Source organism: Coenobita brevimanus, chromosome 66, assembly GCF_032717465.1.
Source record: "Coenobita brevimanus isolate Jiangsu-jjx chromosome 66, ASM3271746v2, whole genome shotgun sequence".
Taxonomy (NCBI): domain Eukaryota; kingdom Metazoa; phylum Arthropoda; class Malacostraca; order Decapoda; family Coenobitidae; genus Coenobita; species Coenobita brevimanus.
In genome coordinates, this window is record NC_137019.1 from 4,883,425 (window position 1) to 4,899,201 (window position 15,777).

The 15,777-nt window shown below is 40.7% G+C and overlaps 1 protein-coding gene across 1 annotated transcript in view; it reads left to right on the forward strand.

Moving 5' to 3' along the window:
- The first annotated feature begins 2,634 nt into the window (after positions 1–2,634).
- Positions 2,635–15,777, forward strand: part of trc (Serine/threonine-protein kinase tricornered) — a 161,773-nt gene continuing 148,630 nt past the window's right edge. Inside the window, exon 1 of the mRNA XM_080276787.1 lies at positions 2,635–2,742. The gene's annotated coding sequence lies outside the window, so the exon portion shown is untranslated. The remainder of the gene's footprint in view (positions 2,743–15,777) is intronic.

The window sequence follows — 15,777 nt, forward strand, 5'->3', positions numbered from 1 at the left end:
TCTCTTTTCTTTTCTCTTCTAATCCCCCTTTCTCTTCATTTCTCTTTTAGCCCCTCTACCCTTCTTTTCTCTTCAAGCCCCTTTACTCCTCTCATTTCTATTTTGGCCCCTCTTGTCTTCATTTTCTTTTCTAACCCCCACTTCTTTTCTCTTCTAGTCCCCTCTACTTATCTATTCTCATCCCCTCTTCCCTTGTCTTTTTTCCCCTTCTAGCCCTTTTATCCCTTCTCTTCTTTAACTTCATGTCTTTTCTTCCATCACCTCACCTCTCATTTTTTTTCTCTTATAGCCCAGCCCCTCTTCTCCCATTCTTCTAATCCTATCTTTATTGTTATTCTTTCTCCTCTGAGCCCCCTTTCTCTTCTCTTTTCTTTGTCTTCCAGTCCTCCCTTCTCTTTTCTCTTGTAAACCCTTCATTTCTTATCTTCTTGTCTAGCTCCCCTCTTCTCTTCTTTTCTCTTCTCCTCTCTCATCTTCTAGCACCTTCTTCTCTTCTCATCTAGTCCTCTCTTCTTTTCTCTTCTATCCCCCTCTTCTCCTTTTCTGTTATAGTCCATGCTTCTTTTCTTTTTTAACTCCCTCTATTCTGCATTTTCTCTTTTAGCCCCTCACTTTTCTTCTAGTCCACACTACTCATCTCTTCTCATCCCCTATTCTCTTTTGTTTTCTCTTGTAGTCCCCTCTTCTCTTCTCTTCTCACCCCTTCATCTCCTCTCACCTCTCATTTTTTTTTTTTTGTCTTGTAACCCTTCTTCTCCCAGGGAAACCATAGCTGCCCATGGAGTGGAAATATAGGCCTAAGGCCAATAGAAAGAAAAGCAGCAGAACAACAAATTTCTAATAGACAGATGAGGCCATGATATCTTTATACATTATATATATATATATATATATATATATATATATATATATATATATATATATATATATATATATATATATATATATATATATATATATATATATAATGGTAATATGCTTGTAAGACTGGTTAGCCTGCGTTTGAGTCCTATTCCTTCGTTGCATGCACTTGCCCGGTCCTCTTCCTTTGTTGCCGGTCCTTAACAAAAGAACCGAAGTCCGTGCGCGTGTTCTGTGTTCAAGAAGTTGAACCCTGAACACGCTGCATAACACTCCCTCCCCCACAGTAAAACACTCTATGCAATATTATTTCCCACTCCAGTTCCATCCCCTCACTTCCCTTCCATCTCACTCCCTCCCATCTCAGTCCCTCTCTTCACTCAGACTCCACATCACCACCCGCCGTCTCCTCCACTACTCTACATATCCACTTTCTCTTCCTACATTCCCACGTACTGTCCCCACTCATTCTGTCCCCATTCATGTACCCCTCTTTCACTCACTACCCACTCAATCACTCTCCACTCACCCACTTCCCACACACTCATTCTCTCATTTACTAGGTTAATTATCATTCATCCATTCGCACCCTTCCAGTCACTCGCTCACTCATTCCTCTTACCCACTCGCTCGCTTCGCTCTCATACACCCGCTCACTCACTATTCAGATCTGTCACTTCCTACTTACTCTTTCACTCAGTCCCCTAATCATACACTCACTCATTTACTCCTCACTCACTCCCCACTGACTCATTCACTCACTCACCCCTCCTCCCCCATGGGAGTGAGTGTACTCGCTACTTCGGTCGTTCACTCATTCATTCAGTCGTTCACTTACGATTCTCTCAGTCATTCCCCACTCACCCAGCTACTCACATATCTACCCATTCACACACTCACCTACTCACTCGTTCAGTCCTACCCCTTTTGAGATTATGAGCCGACCTGACCGAAAAATGCCCGGTCTAACGATCCGGTCAGCTACTGGCTCCCAACAAGTAGGCTATAACAATAAACGGCTTGATCCTACTAGTCAGTGTGGGTTTGGGAATGATGTTAAAGAAACACATTGGACTCACTGGAGGTCCATCGCGCATGCCATTAAAAGACGTAATTCGACCAAGTACTTAAAGTAAACAGGCAACTGCTCCAGACTCCAGTCAGTATTCATTTGCTCCAGATACCAGTGCGAGGCACACGGAATCGGTGTTGGAAATGAAATTTCTCTGGACTATTATGTTAGGTGAGGTGGTTTGGCATGAATTTAACATGGAAGAGATGTGGATGCAAATGCATAATAATCAAGGGGGTTGATTAAAGTGTGCTAAAGTGAAAACCAATAGCGTTATAGAAGAATGGGCAAAGGGATGCAATGGAAATGACTGGCAAAGGAAGCCAAGCAGGAGGTATAAAAATGAGTATAGTGTACAGCTTCAAATGTTATTTGTATTAGATCGCACAATTACTATGTTAGCTTTACAGGTTTTCATATTTCACGCGTTATTTTGTAGTTTGTTGGTGGATACTTAAGTTTGTGTTAACATTAGTTTGTTTTTCTCTAGTAAGTCTTCCAACGGGATAACAAACTTAAATCTTGAAAGCCATCGGATTCATCTGTCATACAGAGATAGATGGGTATATTCCATCAGATTGTATTTTTGCTTGGGAAATTAAGGAATACACTGGAGAATTGTTAGTATTTTCTTCTGGCGCTACTTTGTTTACGAGTGAGGCGGAGGTTCAGTCATAGGGTGAGTAAGGCGGCTCAGGTGAGGGAGAGACACCAGTAATATTGACTACCCCTTCGTCCTTGCTGTTTTCATTGGTCACACACGGTTCTGAAGAATCCATTCATCATTTCCTCCAACACAGATAACATAGGTAAGTACCGAAGTTTCGTGTCAAGGGAAATTTTTTAGTCCAGTGTGCTTACAGTTTACAAGAAAATAGACTTGTAAGGATTCAGTGTTGCAGAGGTCATTGCTTGCACTGTGCTTTGCTTAGCTTGCTTATGTTGTGCATACGGATGTTTTCTGGTGTGGTGTTGGCGTATATTGGGGTAAAGACTATTAGATTTATAACTGTTGGTCCCGAAATATTGTGTTACGCCATAAGTAGGTTGCCATGGTTTTGTTTGTTTTGGTTAAAAAAAAAAAAAAGTTAAAATGAGAGGAAATTGGATCATTATTTATGAATAATCGTTTGCTGTGATTGTGAAGACTTAACCCATTTTTGTTCTAACCAGTTGGTGATTTTGTAGAGTAAATTTATGATTCATAACCAGATCCAAACTATGATATATAACTGGACCTGACCTGACTGAAATTCATCACAACTGTGGCAGAATAGTAGTAGGACATGAGTTTGCCATTGTTAATATCAAATAATGGGCTTGCATGGATGTACAGTATTTAGTTTAGTTCATAACTGAGGCACAAGAGTAAGTAGCTAAGATTAAAAAAAAAAAAAAAAAGTTGGCTTAGAGAATATAGGCTATAACTTAGGACATACTGTACTGATGTTTGGTAATTTGTTCAGTGTTATTTTGGAAATACACCCAACTAATGCAAAGTGAAATTCATTTGTTTATCATTTAATTTATGCATTTATAATCAACTTTTCCTCTATATACATCCATCACAAATGCATTTTCTAGTACTAAGTAAATAAGGGGTGGTAGTGGTTCAGCTTGTAACTCTGTCTGTAATCGAATCTACGTCCAGACTACATTAAATTAGGTTAGGTTAAACATTAGATCCAATAAAAGACAGAGATAGGAGCTTCTCCCCATCTCCCCCTTAATATATGAAGAAAAGCATTTGCGATGAACGCACATGTAAGAGAAAATGCTCAGAATGGCTTGAATTTAGCAATGAGCTTATTAATTTCAGTGTCTGTTAGTTGGATGTATTTCTGAAAATTTACCGTTGTTTCATATCTTGGAATATAGCTACTTTGTTAAGCATAACCAGAACAGAATAGTTATTGAATTTGGTGTTACCCTCATTATCCCCAAGTTTCTAGAAATATTTCAGCAGAATGTAAGAGTTAGGCACTAAGCACAGTACAGTCCTTCATAGTGATTTAATGCAGCACCTTTCATCAAAACCAGCTAGCATCATAATTCTTTTCAGTATAGGTGAAAGGAATTACAGTACAGTAAAAGCTCGATTAACTGGAATGCACGGGGATTCTTCCATTCTGGATATGAAATTTTCCGGATAACCGAATGTTGCTCTTAGAAATCTTCTGGGAGGTCAAACAAATGAAGTAGGACCAAACTTGGGACTTTATTTCACAAAGTACATTATTCAGTATTAGATACAGTACTGGTAAACTACTGTACACAAAAAAGACAACAAGAGAAATTGTACAGGACTGAACACAAACCAGGAAACATTACCAAAAATTATTTAAAGAAAAGTTTAGCATATATTACAGGCCAGAATATTTTTGAAAACAGCTGCATACACTACTCTGTCCTCTACTGTACAGAACAAATCAAGAATTAAAGGGGATCATCAGGATTATGAGATGAGGATTCAGACAGTGGAGAAGAAGTGGAAGGAACAAGGTCAGGAGCTGAAGAAGTGGAAGGAACTGGGTCAGGAACTGAAGAAGTGGAAGGAACTGGGTCAGGAGCTGAAGAAGTGGAAGGAACAGGATCAGATGAAGAAGTAGAAGGAACAGAATCAGAAGCTGAAGCAGAGGGATTAATTTTCTGTCCTTGCTTTACCATAATTTTTTTGAACAAATCTTTTATACTAGCCTGTTTCAATAATTTTCAGTTTTCATCTAACATCTTATTCTGAAGTAAGTAAAGCTGAACTAAATAAAACGACTTGAAGCAGGTGTTGCCGTCAACGTATCGTATCAGTTCAGATAAATGATAAGAAGCATCCTTCCACTTTACTTTATTCACCTGCAGCTCTGGCTCCTCCTCCTCATGATCCTGTGGTATCCAGAATATTTTCGACCCCATGCCGGATCGAATTTGTGTTCCAGTTACAGTATACAGATATACCAATGCATCGGATGCCAGTTAATCGAGCATTTACTGTATGTAGTTTGACTTGTTTTTGTTGTGCATATTGTTAATCTTCTTTAGCTGACTACAGTAATTAACTAACATAGAAAATGGGATTTAATACCCAAGGTTTATTAATGTGGTACTTAGGGGAAGTTGGGCAGAGGGTATAGGAAAGTGAATTATGACCTCTCAAAGTGTAGGTAAGTGGATTTTTTTTTTCTTCTTTTTTTATCTCCAGATTCAGTTACTAGGTTTATAATAAACCAAGGATTTTTTTAAAATATGTTTTTATGTGATTCAGTTGATATTGATGCACATGACGGTTTCACTTGATCAGGAGTGAAGACCCCTGGGAATGCAAGGTTTTGGGATGGGGAAACATGAGAAAGTGGACAATTTGCAACATTAATGAGTGTTAAAGTTGAGCAAATCACATTTTTTTACATACCGGTAAGAAAATCTTTGGTTAGCTAATTAACTTGCTGGTAATTGGAAGAATGTTTTCCATGCTGTCACCTAGGATTGCCACTAAACCAAACTTAAAAGCACCCACAAATCTTTCATGAACTTACTTTAGTGAGAGGGCTCGGGTTCAGGTTCATCAACCAGCTTGTCACTTTGGTTTCCTCTGAGGATTAGAACACCTGTACAGGTATGCTGCAGTTGGTGCATTCTTCTCTATACCAACTTAATTGTTGCACTAATATGATTGGCCAAAACACCATGGCAGTGGAGAAAATTCAAATTAGCCACACTGTTTCGAAAGAAAGATGAAGTACCTTGTGAGGTATGGGAGTACCTGTACAACCACCACACACAAAATGAATGTGGTGGTAATAGATATGATCTGCAATATTGTCAGTCAGAATCCTGGGTGTTCGTTGGCATAAAATATTCATTCTCATCATGAGGGCAGCACCACTGCACACATAGTCAGATGTGACAGACTCATTTATAGAGTGCTTTGGGAAAAAAAATTGAGAAGTGGTAGCACTATCAAACCTCAACATTTTGAGGAGCCTGTCATGCCAACATCTTGGGTTTGATAAGGGGAAATAATGTATTTACAGTTTGTACAGAAAGGTAAGATGCAAAAAATGTTTGTTAACGGTTAGGACTCCTGCAGTAATTGAACCATAGCACTGTACTGGTACAGATGGAATTAAACAGTGGAAGGATAATTTGAGAAAGATGATCTGGTTCAGGAATGAAGTTATGGAATTAGGATAAGTTTGAGAAAACTTATCAGTTAATGATTGATCGTATACTGAGACCATTATAACATTGGTTTAATGGAGATACATTTTTAGCCACTGGACAGGCACCAGAAATAAGTTTAAAAATGAGAGGTGCATGGGGGATGAGTATATGAAATGAAAAATATGGAAGGAGAAAGGATATTGGAGTTCAAGGAGGCAGTGAACGTGATTGTGTGCAACATGCCATATAGGAAAAGAGAGCAAAGGCTGATTAAATACGAGTCTGGGAATAGTAGTAGCCAGATTGACTACAGTACAGTATTTGCTGGTCAGGAAGGCTGATAGAAGGTTAGTGAAGGATGTTAAAGCTGTGGAGTGAAAAGAGTTTGTGCAAACAAAAATTGCTGGTATTACATGGTACTGAAGGAGTGGGTACCATAGTGAAGAAAAAGGCCTATGCACTCAGGAGGAAAGTGTAGAAGTTGAAAAACCAAGCACTAAGAGATGCCATCTATAGTGTGATGAGTGGTTGCTGAATGGGGAGCCATAGGTGGAAGTGTTAATGAGCAATACAGAGCCCTCAGAAACAATCTCCTGTGAGTTACTAATTCAGATTGTGGATGGACAAGGGGTCCACCAAGACATAATTTAATATAGGGGTGGGATGATGGTGGAGAAGCCGCAGTTAAGGAGAAAAGAAGACATTCTTGAGAATGGAAAAGGGATGGCAACAGAAAGGGATTCTTGGCTGCCGTGTGTAGGGCCGGAAAGGAGGTATACAGGGCAAAATTTGAGTCTCGGAGATGTGTACTGGATAGTCTTAGTAGTGCCGAAATGAAGAATATGATACTGTATTTAAGGTGGCAAAATAGATGGAGAGAAAACAAGGGTATCATAGGTGAGCAGTGAGTGAAAATTGATGAAGAAAAGGTATTGGTGGACAGTGAGGATATTAAAGATGCTTGGAGAAAGCACTATTGCCAGTTGCTGAATGAGGAGTTTGACTGGAACATGGAACAGGGAAGGCTTGGAGTCAGTGGATCCAGTGTTTGACCCATGGCACTTGATTGATGCTGCTGTTGCATGCAAGGCAGTCAGTTATCAGGATGTAGTTGGGGAAGGTGATGAGTGTGTCTAGATTAACTGCTGAAGTGTTGAAAGCCTCAGGAGCTATAGGAGTGGGTTAGTTACTGATTTGATAAATTTGATTGTATAAGAGTGAGTTGCTCCCTCTGTATGAGGGGAAGGGTGATGCCCTGGAAATAGGAAATTATAGAGGCATACAAATTTTGGATCAGATAATGAAGATAATGGAGATAGTCCTGTAAAGTATGATAAGGGAAAAAGTGGATATTGATGAGATGCAGCATGGGTTTATGCCAGGCAAAGGGACCAGTGATGCAATATTCATTGTTCAGCAGCTTCAGGAAAAATACATAGGACAGAAGAGGGAGCTGTACTTTTTTGAGAAGGCCTTTGACAGAGTTCTTAGGGAGGTGGTGCAGTGGGCAACAAGAAAGTTTGGGATTGTGGAGTTGCTGATTAGAGTGGTTATGACATTGTACAAGGGTGCTTGCATCCAGGTGAGAGTGAACAGAGGTTTGAGTGATGTGTTTTCTGTGAATGTTGGCGTGCATCAAGAGTCAGTCTTGAGCCCCTTGTTACGTATCATGGTGCTTGAAGCTCTCTTACATGACTTCAGAACTGGACTTCTGTGGAAGATGTTGTATGTTGATGACTTAGTGTTGATCACAGAGAATAAGATGGAGGCAGAGGAAAGATTTAGGAAGTAGAGAGATGGATTGGGGCATGCAGGTTTGAGAGTAAATGCATATAAAACAAAAGTTATATCTAGGGCTGGTGGTGTTACTGTCAAAGCAGAGTGAGTGTTTCCATGTGGAGTTTGCCACAAGGGTGTGGGAAGTAACTCTGTATTGTGCGGTGTTTGTGATAAGTGGGTGCATAAGAGATATTATGGTATTAGGGGTGGGCTGCAAAATAATACTGATTTTGTGTGTGCAGTGTGTCGGGAAGAACATGCAGATTTTGAGAGGCATGAGAGGATTTACTGTACCATCCTGAAGAGTCTCTTTACAGTGTGTGGAGGAGTTTTGTTATTTGAGAACACATTACAGTATATGCTGGAGGTGGTAGGGCTGGAGTTATCTCTATGGGAAGGGAAAGCAGCTAGTGGTTGCAGGAAGTTGAAGCTTTTGCCTCTCCTGACGTTGGGAGGGCCCTTCCTCTGTGCTGAGGAGTCCGTGTGTGCAGCATGTGTTAGGAATGTAATAGTGTATGGTACCGGTAGTGAGGCCTCGGCAGTAAAGGGAGATAATATTCGTAGGCTGAAACATACAGAAATGATGATGATTAGATGAATGCATACTGACAATGTTTCTTTGAATGAGAGGCCTAGGGAGGTTAGGATTGGAACTGAAGAGTTAAGAGGAAGGATGGGATTTGAATGCATTAATGTTGTGTTGAGGAGTAGAATGAAATAGTTTGGGCATGTTCAGAGGATGGAAGATGATAACTTGAACATGCTTGAGGTTTCATTCTTTCGGGACTTATCTTGGAAAGATCATATTACATCTCTTGTGAAATCTGCTTCCAAGTGATTAGGTGTGCTAAGCCGACTCCGTACCTTCTTTACCCCAGCACAGTTGTTGCCTTTATACACTTGTTTTATTTGCCCCTGTGTAGAGTACAACTCTCATGTGTGGGGAGGCTCCCCACACACAGCTCTTCTCAATAGGGTGGAGTCAAAGGCTTTTCGTCACATTAACTTTCCTCCTCTTACTGGTTCCCTTCAACCTCTGTCTCTTTGCTGCACTGTTGCATCTTATCTCTTTTCTATTGTTACTTCCATGGTCACTGCTCCTCTGAACTGTGTGCTTGCATCCTTCCACCTCTACATAGCACCCGTCTAGCAACAAACTTTCATCCCTTTTTTTCCAACTCTCTGATGCAAGAGTTAACCGTTATTCCCAGTCCTTGATTTATGCGGCCGGTTAACTCTGGAACTGTCGCCCTCTGTCTGTATTTCCTACTTTCTGTGACTTCTGGTCTTTCAAATGCAGTGTGTCCAGGCATCTCAAAATGGACTGATCTTGAATTTGGCTTTCTCTTGTATTGTTTTTGTTTTTTGTTTTTGTTTTTTTCTTGAAAGGAACTGTTATGCGGGCACCTTGCCTTTGGTTCCTTCTTCCTTGCTTTAAAAAAAAAAAAAAAAAAAAAAGTATGTGGAAGGTGAAGGATGTGAATGTTGATCGTAGGGTTATGGGAGACAGAACCCCCTGCCCTCAAAAAAGAAAGAAAGAAAAACAAAAATGGGATGAAGTCATATTGTGACTTCAGGGATAGGGAGCTGATTAGGGAGACTGGTTGAAATTGGGCAACATGGAGAGCTGCCATTAGTGTGTGTGTGTATGTGTCCAAGAAATTGGATTTCAGTGGAAAAAAATACCATGTACCAGAGATGGGTGTAAGTTACAAAAGACCCAAGTTGTGAACATACTGTGGGAGCTGGAAGGATTGGTAAAATGAAGAAAGAGAAGGACCTAGGCATTACCATATAGGATCACACATCATCAGAAAAGCATATAAATGATCATTACAGGAGTATATAAACTGATGGCCAACGTGAGTGGCTTTTAAATATATGGATGAAAAGGTATAGGGGAAACTACTAGTGTCCGACCCAGATTAGAATATTAAGCAGTGGTATGGTCACCATATATAACAGAACTTGATAATAAATTGGAAAAAGTACAAGGAATTGCCACAAGGATGATACAGATAATGAGGAATCTGTATTATGAAGTGAGATTGGTACTGCATGCACACGTGTGGGTGTGCATGTGTGTGTCATTATATTTCATGTTTTTCATACTTGTCCCCATAAAGATCTTGGTGAGAGAGAGAGAGAGAGGTGGGGCAGGAGGTCATATGTGTGTGTATAAAAGAACACTTGCTACAGGTGTGCATGTAGGTGTGCATATGTGTGTTGGTGTTCATTGCTAGATGCCATAACATTTCTTGATCTTTCTTGTTTATGCATCTGGCCATCTATTTAGCCTTGATGATATTTACTTTCATTAACTGATATGTTGTTGCTTCTCATCTCCTTCTCTTCAACTGTATTTCAAGTGCCATTTCACCTTTTTTTTTTTTTTCTAAATAGCTGTCATGTGTTTTATATCTTTCTTTCCCCGCTTTGTCTTTTTCTCTTCAGTGTGCAATACATTGTGTACCTTAACTTGGATCAGATTTTTTTGTCTTTTTGGAGTGCAGACATAGCACAGTGACACACAACAGTGACGACAGTGCTACAGCTTTTCGTCTCATTAACTCTCCTCCTCTTACTGACTCCCTTCAACCTCTGCCTCTTCGCCGCACTGTTGCATCTTTATCTCTTTTTTATCGCTACTTTAATGGTCATTGCTCCTCTGAACTGTCTACATGCATTCCTCCACCTCTACGACGGGCGCATAGCACCCGTCTAGCAGCAAACTCTCATCTCTTTTCTGTCCAACTCTCTAATGCAAGAGTTAACCGTTACTCCCAGTCCTTCATTTATGCAACAGGTCAACTCTGGAACTGTCTCCCTCTGTCTGTATTTCCTGTTGCCTATGATCTCCAGTCTTTCAAATGCAGTGTGTCCAGGCATCTCAAAATGATCGGATCTTGAATTTGGCCCTCTATTGTATTTTGTTTTTCTCTTTGAGGGAACTGTTACTGCGGGCTCATGGCCTTTGGTTCCTTCTTCCTCGCATAAAAATATATATATATATATATATATATATATATATATATATATATATATATATACTGTATATAAGAGAGGGGGGTGTGAGCTTGGAGCAGGGTAGTGAAATGGCGGGGGACAGGGCGACATGGAGGCGATTTGTTTGTGGCCACCCCTTACGGGATCAAGGCACCTGGTAATTGACAGATTGATAGATAGATTATTGTTTATAAGTTTAGAACGGAAAGATTAGCACACGGCAAGGGAAAGTTGTTGTTGTTGCCCTACCCTGGTCTGTCGAGCTGAGCAGACCCATAGACCACAAGCAAAAATAGACCAAGGTGAAAATGAATGACGCCACTCATGTTTAGCAACAGAAAATTTCATATGGAGATTATGATTATTTGTTACATCAATAGATAAGGAAGACTTGATTATGCCTCAAAGGTGTTTGAGAGAGAGGGGTGTGAGCTGGGGAAAGGACAGTGAAATGGCGGGGGGGACTGGGCGAGCTGGAGGCGATTTGTTTGTGGCCACCCCTTACGGGATTAAGGCATCTGGCAATAGATAGATAGATATATATTCAGCCCTTCTTCCAAAGATACCTACAATCATTATTGTCAAGGAAAAAAAAAGAAGAAAATGGCCCACACCACATATTTCTGAAAAAGTGTCTCACGGCAAAATTACCCCTCCCGAGAGGGTAGTTTCGCCGCGACCCATTTAGAAAAAAAAAAAAAATCTTACTGTCATTAAACCAAAAAAATAAATGCTTAATGGCTTTTATTGTTATAATGCCACGTGACATATACACAGTTGATTATAACTAGGCTTAGGTAGCTTAGGCTACCATACAATAGAGCCTATGCCATGTATTGGGCGAACTTTTACGTCGATGGCATCCATCACTGTTTACTGATACAGAAGTGGCTGGCACAGTTGGAAGTTGGTCGGGGGGACTTCTTTAGGACATAAGGATGTCTGACACTAGTACACAGCACTCATCCACTCACGTTGGCCCCTGGAACACCATCCTCGGCCCTTCGGAAACCCTGAAGTGCAGGTGCACGTAACCCCATCTCAGTGTTCTGCTTCAACACAACCGCTGTGTACCACTTCGAATCAAACACAGGGGCTACGAACTTCCCAACTTTGTCATGGAGACTAGCTGTAGCAATATAGGCCTACACATGGAAAACTTTTGAGAAAGGTTGTAGCCTTCCCAACCCCACAAACCAAGAAATCATCCCCTACACAATTCGCTCAACATTTGAAAGTAAAACACAGCCCCAGCACCTGAAAGGATGAAGGCACTCAAACACTAGTAGCAAAAATAATTAGACTGCCTTAATAGCAGCAGCAAGGCTGTCCTTGGTGTAGGACTTCACTTTCTTGCAAACATTTACGCGGCATTTTCATCTGCATGCTTGGTGACTCATGGAGTGGCTACCGTTCGAATTCTCAAAATATCAAATTATTTTATTATGACCTGAGTCAGAGAAGTGAATGTTAATATGGCCTGAAACATGTAAATAATGGGTAATTAGATCCCCCCCCCCCAGTTCTTATTGTTGCAATAAATGCTGAAAAATTTCGGTAAACAATTTCATTTCTCAAATGCTATTTTTTTCCACAGTGGGTCAAAACTTCACACGACCTTGTTAGGTCGGCATTCCTTTAAATCCTAAGCCCAGTGGTAGCCTAATCCATGCAGTAGTTTACTAGCTATGGTCGTTTGAATTGGAATTATTGGCGTCGCGGCGAAATTATCATGTTTTACCCTACTCTGGTTTTATTTGCCCCAGTGTAGAGTACAACCCTTTCGTGGGATACTCCCCACATACAGTTCTTCACAACAAGGTGGAGTCAAAGGATTTTCATCTCATTAACTCACCTCCTCTTACTGGCTACCTTCAACCTCTGTCTCTTCGCTGCATTGTTGCATCTTTATCTCTTTTCTGTCTGCTTCAGTGGTCACTGCTCCTCTGACTTTGTCTGCTTGCATCCCTCCACCACTCCGGCGGGTACGTAGCACCCGTGTAGCAACCAACTCTCATCCCTTTTCTGTCCAGTTCTCTAGTTAACTGTTACTCCTAGTCCTCCATGTATACAACAGGTCAACTCTGGAACTGTTTCCCTGTCTGTATTTCTTACTGTCTATGATCTCCAGTCTTTCAAACGCAGTGTGTCAAGGCATCTCGAAATGAACGGATCTTGAATTTAGCTGTCTGTTATCTTGTTTTTGTTTTTTCTTGGAAGGAGCAATTTTCAGGCTCCTGGCCTTTGGCTCCTGCTTTGCATTATGTGTGTGTGTGTGCGTGTATATATATATATATATATATATATATATAGTATGTCTATCTATCTATCTATCTATCTATCTATATATATATATATATATATATATATATATATATATATATATATATATATGGTTTGTTAGACCCCATTTTTGGATCTCATGCTTCATACCCGATCGCGACAGTATACAGTACTCTACCGGTGTGTAAATAGTTTGAAGAATATTTTTCCACTGATATTATGATGCGTTTGTGCCATTTATTTTCAAAAATCCTGGGGTGAACATCACCAAGCTGCATGGAGGCCTATGCTTTGGGTATGACCGGATGTTGCCTAGAGAAACTGAATTCCCTAGACTGTGCTTTAAAAAATTAACTTTCTGATTCGATGCCACAGTACCACTTAGTCTGGGACAGTGATAGTACTCCATGACATGAAGTGACTCAGTGTCGTAGTAAAACTGACTTTCATAAAACTGGTATCCAGATATATGCAGTACCGGTAACGGTATTCCCAATGACGAAGGCGTCCCTCACTATCCCGCAGTGGTTACCTGTAGCATGGTTTAACATTATCATATTTCAGTATGCTCCCTTCCTGTCACGCCCAGTAGATAGGCGCATTGATATCTATGTGACCTTTTGATAATCCGGCAGACTTTGACATCTAGCTTACCTGGGGAGATTGACATAACCTTGAAATTTATTAGTGCTGTTTTGAAAAGCTAAATGCACACCACAGGGGCAAGTCTGCTTGTTTGTTTGAAGGATTTTTTTTAAATGTAAGTCATCATTATCATCATCGTCATCATCATCCTGCCGCGTTTTCCCACTCACAGGTGAGGCGAAGTAGTGTTCAGGAATTAAGGAAAAACAAATATATATAGTATGAGAACTAATCAGTTGCATGCCCAGTGAAATGGCCTACTTACTCATTCAGTCACCATTCAAGCCTCTGGAATCGTGCCGGTTTCTCATAGACATGTTATCCACAAGTTGTTTCATTATTACTTATCGGACAAGGGTCAGTCAGATGACTTTGTCAGGTTAAAAAAAAGGATGCCAAACCTTTGTTATGCACTCCTCCATACAAAATTCATCCAGCATGTTCGATTCCATGTCAGTTCCCAAGCCTCATCTACCTCAATACCTCACACACACACACACACACACACACACACACACACACACACACACACAATTATCATATCTGTCCACCTTTTCCTGGCCTACCATACTTCCTCCTACCTTCAAACACACACAAACATACCCTTTCGTCACTTTATTCCAGTTTTCTCCATATTACAGCACCATCTTAACGTGCTCTCCTCAGCTACTCATCTTTAATGAATAACGTTCTTTCTTATCCAGTCCATTCTCCCCACTTCACAATTTTTTTTCTTCTTATCATTGTTACATCTTGTTATTTTTTCAAGTAAGAATTGTGTGTGTGTGTGTGTGTGTGTGTGTGTGTGTGTGTGTGTGTGTGTGTGTGTGTTATTAAAAGATTACCGGCCCCCCCAAAAAAGGCACGAACAGCAATTTAATAAGAGGCAGTCTGTCGCCACCCCCAGTCCTTATCTTTTCCCTGGATCCCTTATCGCTTTTATCAGTAAGGGGGGAGGCAAGGCGGGGACGGACAGGTGACGGGATGAGGTAGAGGGAGGAGATAAGGGACAAGGGGGTTTGTATAAAGCGAGGAAATTGCAGAGGAGAAATATGGATGGAAAGAAAATAAAAAGAAGGATGGTTGGAGATGTGAAGGATGTATCACCATCATTATAGAACCCTAGATAAGACTATGATGGGGGGTTCTTTTCTCACCTTCACATCTCGTCTCATTCCCCCCTCCCCTCTATCTCCTCCACTTCTCGTCCCCCCTACTTCTCCACCTCTCCTTCCCTACTAGCTCCTTGGTAGTTGAGCTGTGACTAGTCTGTGCTCCGTATCTCCGCTCATATTTAGCTTGCTAGTACCTGTAATATCTAAGTATACGTTAGAACAATACAGCCACAATATACTGTACGTATATTCCACGATAATCATTGACATAGTTGGTGAAATTTACAAGTGCTGGCGGTTTGAAAATAGACTGGCCAAGTGTTTTGTTTACACAAGGAACTGAAGTGCTTATGCGCGTGCACCATCTCAGAATGCGTTATGCAGTCTGAATTACATGGAGTGTCCAGTCCCGAGACGGCATGAGTGCTTGTGTTATCGTCAAACTTAGGATGATTAATTATTTCCACACTGTAGGAATCGTTTTATCGTCTTTATGCATTGTGCCCCCCACGCTGTGTGTGTGTGTGTGTGTGTGTGTGTGTGTGTATCTGTCTAACTGTGTATCTCCCCATATATCGGTCTATATTAATAAAGCAGTTTCGGTTCGACTTGATACGATTATTGTTAAAAAAGATATGTTGTTTGTATATAACAAGGGTATGTTTTGTTCGTATCGAACTGTCTTGGCGGTGTGTACAGCATGTTTTGAAGGAGGTGGGGATTTTTTTTTTCTTTTTATTTGCCGGTACTAAAATAGTGTGGATTGTTAAGTTCCATTGTGTTTAAAGATAGCTTTTTGGGGGGAGTGGGGGGTGGGGGAGAGTGTTGTGATGTTCCTTCCATGTGGTGGTGGTGGTC